The 9,945-nt window shown below is 41.8% G+C and overlaps 1 long non-coding RNA gene across 1 annotated transcript; it reads right to left on the bottom strand.

The window, feature by feature from the left end:
- Positions 1 to 968: 968 nt before the first annotated feature.
- LOC121849466 lies at positions 969 to 1,810 on the bottom strand. The gene is made up of 2 exons (XR_006085236.1): positions 1,631 to 1,810; positions 969 to 1,043 (listed from the first exon to the last, which is right to left on the bottom strand). It is a non-coding gene; the product is annotated as an uncharacterized LOC121849466 (long non-coding RNA).
- Positions 1,811 to 9,945: the final 8,135 nt, after the last annotated feature.

Below are 9,945 nucleotides of genomic sequence, written 5' to 3'. Positions count from 1 at the left end.
CGCCCCTAGTGATGACTCCTTCAGGTCACGTCTTGCCTCGGGTGTTGGTGTTGGGTCTGAAGGTGGTGATCAGCCCACAGATGAGGAGGGGATGAGAGGAGAGGAGGAGAGCAGAGCTGTGACTTCTGCTGCTTCTCTCTCCAACACCAACACCGCACAGTCTGTCACCAACTCCACGACTTCACACCCCCCCCCCACAATGTATCCGCACCCAATCCCCCCACTCAGCCTGCAACCCCCCCCAACCCCCCCACTCAGCCTGCAACCCCCCCCACTCAGCCTGCAACCCCCCCCACTCAGCCTGCAACCCCCCCCACTCAGCCTGCAACCCCCCCAATCCCCCCACTCAGCCTGCAACCCCCCCAATCCCCCACTCAGCCTGCAACCCCCCCACTCAGCTTGCAACCCCCCAATCCCCCCACTCAGCCTGCAACCCCCCCACTCAGCCTGCAACCCCCCCACTCAGCTTGCAACCCACCCAACCCCCCACTCAGCTTGCAACCCACCCAATCCCCCCACTCAGCCTGCAACCCCCCCAACCCCCCACTCAGCCTGCAACCCCCCAATCCCCCCACTCAGCCTGCAACCCCCCCAATCCCCCCACTCAGCCTGCAACCCCCCACAGACACAGACACCCCCCCACTCAGCCTGCAACCCCCCAATCCCCCACTCAGCCTGCAACCCCCCAGACACACAGACAGAACCCCCCCCACTCAGCCTGCAAACCCCCCCTCTTTCCCTTAACACAGTCACACAGATCCCCCCCACACACACACACACAACAACAGACCCACAGAGAGACGCCCCCCACCCCCCACAGCAAACCTACCCCCTGACACACACAGACAGACACACAGACACAGACAGACAGCCCCAGCCTTCTGCAAACTTACCTCTCTCCCCCCCCCCACACCCCCTCCTCCTTATGATCCTGTTCCAGGGCAATCACCTCTGTGTGTGTGTGTGTGTCTCTCTCTCTCTCTGTGTGTGTGTCCGTCTTTCTCTTCTGGAGACTCGGATCCCTGTGACTCGCTGCCGATCAGCTGAAATAGTAAAGGAAGTGCCTTGTCACTTCCTGGACTCTCTGCGATTATAAATGCATGAGTTTCCCCCCCCCACCCCACCCCCCCCAACACCCCCCCACTCCCACCCCCAACCCTCACTCGCACTCTCGTCTTATCCCGAAGGAGTTGTTTCGCCCGCACAACGCACAGTCACTCCGCTTTACCCCATAGCCCCCGCGCGAAGCGCTGTGAGGAGTCGCGCCGCAGCGATAAGGCGCTGCATCGAATGCAAGGATTGTTGTTGTTATTGTTGTTGTTGTTGTTGTTGTTATTAAACGGTACTGTTTGCCGTCGGGGACCCGCCCGCCCGCCCTTTCCTCGCTGTGTGGTTATTGCTATCGGTTCGACAAACGGCAGATGCTTTTAACTCGGTCGGAATGGGTGTAACAAAAAGTCAACGGGGACCCGGTCCTGATTTATTTCAGGGTTTAAAATTGACCTCCTTTTCTCTCTCCTCCTAACAACCCCCCCACCCCCCCTCACACGCACGCACACGCACCCCCCCCCCCCCACCACACACACACTCTCAGTACACACACGCTCGCACATACAGTACAAATACTCACACTGACTCTCTGAGTAAGGAGGTGAGACGGTGCCGCGATCCAAGGCACTCAGTGCTGCAAAATACTCCACAGATTGTTCTGCGAAGTGGTTCGGAGTTAAAGGGAACACTGGGAAAGCAGTAACTGAGCGGCGTACTCGGAGGATTTTTTTTTGTGGTTAATTACCTTCCTCTTCCCCCCACCTCCCCCTCCCCCCCCCACCCACCCACCCACCCTGCTGTTTATTCAATACTGATGTTAAAAATAGCTGAGGGCTAAAGAGTCATCTATAATTATCGTTTAGTTGTCACAGGATTATATGCAGAGTGTACATGCAGACCACCCCCACCTCACCCCCCCCCACCCAACTGTTTGCACTCTTATCAGAAGATCACAAGATTGGTCTGGTTCTTAAGAGAATCTGCTTTCCATTTGACCTCCTTGAAAGCAAGAAAAACAATGTGCGCCACGCAGGACACGATACGATATTCTGCGCATCTCCTTTAAACAAAATTGCGGAGCAACTCGTTGTTTCGGTTTTTCGCGCGCGGTCGAAGAGGGATGTCTTGAGGCTGGGGATTGAGGGAGAGAGTTCCAGACTTTTGGGGAACAGCGGCTGAAAGCACGGCCACCGATGGTGGAACAGCAGTCAGGAGAGCCAGTTGAGCGGAGAAATGGGTAGTGGGATGGGGAGTAGGAATGTCGAAGATAAACTAAGAAAGTCCCAGATTTGATCCCTGACCTCTGCTCAACCTATCTCAACTCAGGCAAGCTGGGACTTGGAGCAATATAATTGCCTTGATGGGTGTTCCCAGGGTACAGATCACCCATGGGCTGTGTGAGTGACCACTCAATCTTGTACATAATTGCTCACTTGCACAATGTGTCAGTGATCTGTTGGCACACACGCTGACATGCGTCATTGCCATTTGGAGAGAATTGTAATGACCGGGGAAAAAGGGTGATTTAAAAAATAAATAATAATAATCAATGCTGTCCTCACCCAGCAGCCACGCACACACACACACACATACACTGCCGTGTGATTTATTTTTTACACCTCTTTAGTTCAGGAGTTCTGAGGATAAGCACAATGCCACTACAGCTGGCACGTTGGCTGAGGTCAGTTATCTCAGCGCAGACCAGGCCAGGGATTGAACCTGGGAACTTCCTGTCAATGCTGCGTTTCGCCCACGAAATGCACTTTTCAACGTATTCTGTGAAGCGCTTTGATACGTCTCGAAGACATAATGAGGTGCTATATCAAATGCAAGGATTATTATTATTATTATTCCATAGTTCAGCACATTTCAACCTCAGCAATGGCATCAACATTGGCACCATGATTGGCTTGAGCTGCCAATCTCAGGAACAGAACATGGCTCATCTGCACTGGTCAGTAAATTCATCATTTTATTTTATTGCTTTTAATTGCAGAAAACCCAGGATATTTTAGTGAAGATATTTTTTCCCCAAATCAACAAACCTATAACTTGCCACTGTGCAAGGCTATGAATCCGAAAATAAATTCTACTGACAATAGTATACGAAACATCCTTAGATGTATACCATTCCCACGATCTTGTTGAATACCCAGTTCTTTAAATCTATTTATTAGTTAATGCCTTCTATTTAAATCCACACTTATAATTATGCTCCTAAAATGCTAACAATCACAATGCCCACTCAATGAAAATACTTTATTTAAAGTGCTATGATGATGGACTGTACTGAGATGGACATGTTGTGTACAAGTCTGACAGCCTAACAGATTGGTTCAATAATTTTAAGAGTTGAAGGCTTAAAAGGATTATGTTTTAAGGCTGTTTTAGGTGGCTTAGTTCAAGCGAGATTTCAGCACTCAAAGTAGAAAACAGAGTAAGCGTTTAAAGTAATGATGTGGTTGGCAATCGGTTTAACACATAAGTAGATATAATTTAGATCAATAATGACCTAGCTTTGTGATTTTCAGGGTGTTTGGATGAGAGTGGTTGGATGTGATGGGGTACCAAATGAGTTGCATTTTTATAGTACCTTAGTTATCACATCTAAACATATCAAAGTGCTTTACAGCAATTACTGTCAAGTACAGTAGCTGCTTTTCTAGCAGAGGCTAGATCCCACAAACAGTGAACAGCCATGAGGTGAATGATTAATTATCTGGGGGATTGATGAACACTGGGAAAAAAAATCCCTTTTCTTTGCAAATATTGCCATAGGGTCTTTAATGTGCACCTGAACACCACACAGATGGGACCTCAATGTAATGTCCCATCTAAAGGATGGCATCTCTGACAATTCAGTGGTTCCCCGGGCAGCTTATGCTATGAGCTCAAGTTCTGATGTGAGACTTGAACCTATTGCTTTGTGACCCAATAGTAAGAGCTTTACCTAATGAGCCAAGCTGATACTTTTATGGTGGAGTGCGTTTTTCCTTTTACTAGCCAAGAGACACAAAACCAAATGCACCCCTCGCACCCCTATCCCCTCCCCTATTGCCAGAACTACTGAGATTGACTAACTGAGCACAGCACAGACCAAGGATTGAACCTGGGACATTCTCAGTCTGTAGGGTCCACTACTACACTGTATCATCTTTGAATCCTTTCTTTTTTTTCTTGTGAAGCTTTAGTGCGTTCCTCTTTTTACTCTATCTTACCTTCCTGAAGTTTCCACTGAATCTCACTGGTGCACTGAGAACACTGCTGAACATCTATGAAATAATCCATGTTTTTGACACATTTCAACAGAATCTTTTCTTCTGTTTTCCATACATCGTGGTTTTAAAAACTATTTTGACATTTGTGGATTACCCCTCGTGCTTTGCTAATGAATATTTAAACACCAGATTTCAATATATTGCTGTGAAATAACAATAACGTAATAATAATTCTTGGATTTGATAGGGTGCCTTACCACGTCACTGAGACATCTCAAAGCGCTTCACAGAATTACTGTAAAGTGGATAGACTCTTTATTTTGTAGGCAAAATATGGCAGCCCATTGCGCACAGAAGTGTCCCACAATCAGTCGTGGATTGAGTGACTGGATTTTGTTTTGGAGGGCTTATTACCTTACTGTTAGGTAAACAGAGGCGAGTGGAGCAAGGAAACTGGCCTAAGGTTTGAAATCAGTCAAAAGAGTCATCGGCCTTCATTTGGTTGACTGCAATATCTATGGCAAATTTCAGGCAGACATTTCAAAGCTGTTCCAGCCCGAGTAAAGCATTGTGCCCCAAATCGATTGACAGAATCAATGTGTACAATCCAATTTTTTCACAGCCATTATTTTCTTCCAATAGAATGTATTGACTTTTGTGCGTGCAAGAACTAATATCAAATTGGAAAAGTCATTATCCATTTCTGATCTAGCTTTAATCAGTGTTCATTCAAAAACCTGGTCAATGATTCTTTCAGTAAACTGACAGCTGGAGAACATAACTGGGGAATGGAAATAATTTCTCACCAATTGATTTTAGCAAACAAGGTTTATTATTACTGGAGCAACTTTTGATACCAAATTGGAAAAAAAACAATATCTGTTCATACTGGACAACAATTTACTACCATTTAACAGGCTGCAACAATATATAATCTAACTATTGTTTTTCTTCTGTCGATGCGTAGCATTTAGTGCCACAGCAGTGCGTTTGTCCATTAAATCATAATTTTAAAACTTACTGTTCCCACAACAACAGCAATTTTACATTTATACAGTGCCTTTCATGCCGGTAGGGCATCCCAAAGCACTTCGCTGAGCTGGCTGGGAGACCAAAAAGAGAGGTGTGAGAAAAGTGACCAAAAAGCAGTTAAAAAGAAAGATCTCAAAGTACATTACTAATATAGATCCACAGATGTAAATATAGTGCCTCTCATACTGTGTCAGTGTGTATCAACTCAACCCCTTGTGAAGGGCGCAAAATAAATGCAAGTTGCTGCTGTTGTCGTAATTGTGTGAGTTTTTATATTGTTCATCAGAAATCTGCTCAGTTCTGATCTTTGCTGAATTACAGTAGAGATGTGATTGCAAACTTTTTTTTCCTTCTCCCCTTCAACAACTCTCTTTATTTTCCTTTTTCAAATCTTTTCTTTTTATTTGGCTTATCTTCCCAAATGTATCTTCACTTTTCATAATTTCATCTTACTTGAATTAACCCTTGGAGAATGTTACCGATAAAATAAAACATGTGTGCACGTGGGAGTGGGAGTGGGAATAAAGTCTTTGTTTGAAATGCAGGGACCTTGGTTATCCAAACCCAGATCTTAAAGAAAATATAGTCTTGTCCCAAGTAAACAGAATGGAATGGAGACAGGAATATTGATGTATCTTCATAGAGGCGATGTGGGACTTTAGTGCTGTGCGAATGTTCCAAACTGTTCCCATGTTTGACAAAGACAATTTGCAGCATTGAAAAGAAATCAATGTTAGACTGTTTTGATTCATCTGCTATTGGGGCATTTAGGGGGAAACAGAGATACAATACAAAATTACATTTATATATAGTGCCTTTCACGTCTTGAGGACATCCCAAGAAATAAAGCTCGAGCTATCCATGTGGCCACTGGAAAATATATAACACTTGAAAGCAGAGGGATTAACAAAGTGCTTTATGTCTAACTATTAATTCATTGCCAATCCTCCTTGTGCCATCGTTATGTCCTGTTGTCAAAAGTGTTACAAAAGCGGCAATTCGTATTGGCATCGTGTCAATAGAGCAAATCACAGCCATGAATCTTTGAGTAAATTGTTATTCTATTTATTAAATGAATATTAGAAAACAAGTGTATGTATTTCAACACAGCAAATAGCAGCAACTGTTCTATTTTAGTTCGCAAGGAACAGGAGTGCCATTATTCCCAGCTTGGGAGCAATGTTTCAGTCTTTCTTCACCATCAAATTAGAATTGGTAGTAATTATCATTATCACCTATGGTATTCCTCCCCCTCTCATAAATTGACAAGTATTGTTTTAAGCAAATGTACTGTTTGCAATCGTCTTCACCAACATGCCCGTCAACCTGATAATGACAATAGCCGGGTTGTGTGTGTGTCTCTATTTGACAGCTTTTGTGGTAGATTTTCTTCTTCATTTGTGAGTTTTCTCTTCATGTTTGTGTAGTAGTTTAGATAAAAAGCAAAATGCAAGATTTGTAATATGCTTTTTAATAATGAAAATATTTCCAAAGCGTGTTAAATCATGGGGAAAGGAATCTCAGAGGCATTAACCATTATATAATTGTTTACTAATTGTGTCTAATGGCTTAATTGGCAAGTGATGCAAAGACAAAGGAAAACAGTTGTGGCAAATAACAGTTACAGGGGAATCAAATGAGGTCAAACTGATCTGATGCTCTGTGGGTAACTATGGTGATTGACTTCAGAAGAGCCATCAGCTGAGAAAATGTATTTCATTAGTATGGCTTCTCTGGTAAAAATTGCCTGGCATAATGGTGGTGTATTTTGCCGTCAGGCAGTGTTTTCTGAGAGAAGATCTAGCAATGCATTTCACTCTGAAACCCTTCTCTTCTACAGCTCTGAAATGAATGACAGCAGATCTCTAAGGCCTGAGGTCTTTGGTTTATATTTCCGGGCTGCTGATATGGATTAACATGTATAAATAGGATGGTTTAGTTGTGCGTTGCATGTTATGCCCAGGTAGTAAATGTTTTTGCTTGCAACACAAGGGATATTTCTGTCACCTTCAGTTGTGTGCACATGGAACTGTATGCAAAAGAGATCTGAATGTTATGATTATGGGTTGTTTTTTGGAATTAGTGAAATTCTGTGAAAGTAAACAAAGAGACTATGGGGCTCATAACTGTAGTGGTTCTTAAATGTATTTTATGTTTTAATTATCATCAAGAAAAGTGAAGGAATGGGCCGTGTTTACAATACTGTAATTTTGAACCCTAGGATAAAACCTATGGGGTGAAATTTGCAGTATTTCACAATGTGTTTCACTCCTGTTACCAATACATTAATCCGTGCTGTGTTAATGCTGTGTCAGTATGGTCTATGCAATATTGGTGTCACCAATACCTAGTTGAAGTTTCTTCTTATTCATACATAAAAATGGTGAATATACTGCATATTTTCTATAATTGTATGATACAACCATGTATCATATTGTATATTTTGCCCACAAAATATACAGTCAATTCACTTTACAGTATATTCTGTAAAGCCTTTGAGACGTCTCGATAGCACGATAAGGCACTATATCAAATGCAAGGATTATTATTATTATTATTATTATTATTATCACTCCACTCATTTTATTAGTGAAATATTTTTCCTTCCTATGAATTGAAATCTTACTTCCAAGTCACAAACATGGTATCAGGAGAAACTAGTCTGTTCACTCTTATCCTTTACAGAGGTTATTGAAGCTTATGCTCAGTGACAGATATGATTGAGATATAATAGTCTCTAACTCTGAATTGACCTTAGTGTAGGTCTTCTTGATAATTAGATCAAAGGATATTCAGTCTTCACAGGATTTATGCAAGGTTTGATCCTGAAAGAAACTAAAAATATATCTCAAGTAAACAGCTAACCTTTAACATATCTGTACAATTAATAATCACAACTCAACTACTTTGGAAAACCACCAAAATAGAAGCAATTTCTGTAAAATATCCTTTGAAATAATAATAATAACTCTTGCATTTGGTATAGAGTCTTATCACATCGCCAAGACTTCTCAAAGGGTTTCACTGCACTTGTAAAATTTATTGACTGTGTATTTTGTGGGCGAAATATGGCAGCCAATTTTATTTGGGGGATTGTTAGGCAGGATACTGAAACTCCCTTCTCTTGTTGAATAGTGGGATCTAAATTAGCAGATAGGACCTCGGTTTAACATCTCATCTGAAGGACAGCAAGTCCGACAATGCAACAACACACCCCCAGCACTACATTGGAGTATCAGCTCAGACTAAGTGATTCCCAAGTCCAATGTGGGGCTTGAGCCCATAACCTTTTGACTTAGAGGCAAGAGACTGACTCACAGAAGATAAAATGTCTCAAACACAAGAAGCAAATCTCAACCTTAAACACAGGAAATAAGGTTTGACAATGAAACTACCTGTAAAGGTAGTTGCATTTAGTTTTGTAAGTATACTTGACATGTATCGGATTGGCTCACATTCCTGAACCTTCAACAAAGCGTGTTCAGTTTTAGGCATTTCATTTCACTTCAGTGACACCACATATACGAGAAACACAGATTTTGCATTTATACACCTTTCATGTTAAGAGAATGTCTCAAACTATTTTTGATCAGCATTCCCTGCCCTAATAAAAAATTCTGCTAACCTCATCCTGTGATTTTTTTGGTTGATGATCGTAAATGTATGTCCTCTAGTGACTCAATGGCCATTGAAAATAGTTTGTCATTATTTATTTTTACTGCACTGAAATAGTTGTTGCACATAACTTAATGTAGTTATGCAGAAATTGTGTACAATCCATCGCAAGTGTGGAATTGAACTTAGACTGACTGAACTGGTCACTGGAAAGGAAACAGATCAACATAGAACTATAATAATAACATTACTCATGTAACAAATCAGTTCACTTACATCTATGAAGTTCATAATGTATGTTTATAGTAAACACAGGGTGTGGGTGCCAGAGAGAAATTTGCTTAATGAGATTTTCACAGAGACCTGGCTTTACCAAAACATTCACTGGGACATTTATACATTTTTATCATGAATGCGCATCTGTATTTGTCTGTAAATCCTCTGTAAGCAACATTACTCACTTCTATATAAACATGTTTATGATAAGTATCCCTTGCTTCAAAAGTTCGCTTCGGTTGCTGAAAGCATTAAGAATCCATGAAGCACTTTTCAAATTGTCACCGTGTAACAAAATCACCGTTTACGCAAACACCAGAAAGCGTAAATGTTTCTCTGGAAACTTCTAGAATAATTGCGCGCAAAATGGAACTTCAGACAAATTTAATTTAACAATTACAGTTGCCTTTCCAACTTGTACAAGGCACGATAAGTACTTCTTTCCTGTTGATTGAATGCCTGAGGCTTTTCATGAGTCCACAAAAGAATGTAATGATTGAGGAAATAACTAAAATGTATGTGGCCAACCCTTATTATTAGAAACGTATGGGAATCACAAACAATCCTTATCAGTTCATTGCATGCTATATTTTACCATTTTGTTTACATAATAATAATCTTCACGATCCTTGCATTTGATATAGAGCCTTTCACGTCTGGAGGATGTCACATAGCACTTCACAGGATTTTATTACAAAGTGCAGTGACCACTCATTTGTAGGCGAACGCAGCAGCCAATTTGTGCACAGAAATG

The sequence above is a fragment of the Callorhinchus milii genome, unplaced genomic scaffold (assembly GCF_018977255.1).
Source record: "Callorhinchus milii isolate IMCB2004 unplaced genomic scaffold, IMCB_Cmil_1.0 Scaffold7, whole genome shotgun sequence".
NCBI lineage: Eukaryota > Metazoa > Chordata > Chondrichthyes > Chimaeriformes > Callorhinchidae > Callorhinchus > Callorhinchus milii.
This window is presented reverse-complemented; position numbering and strand designations above follow the sequence as displayed.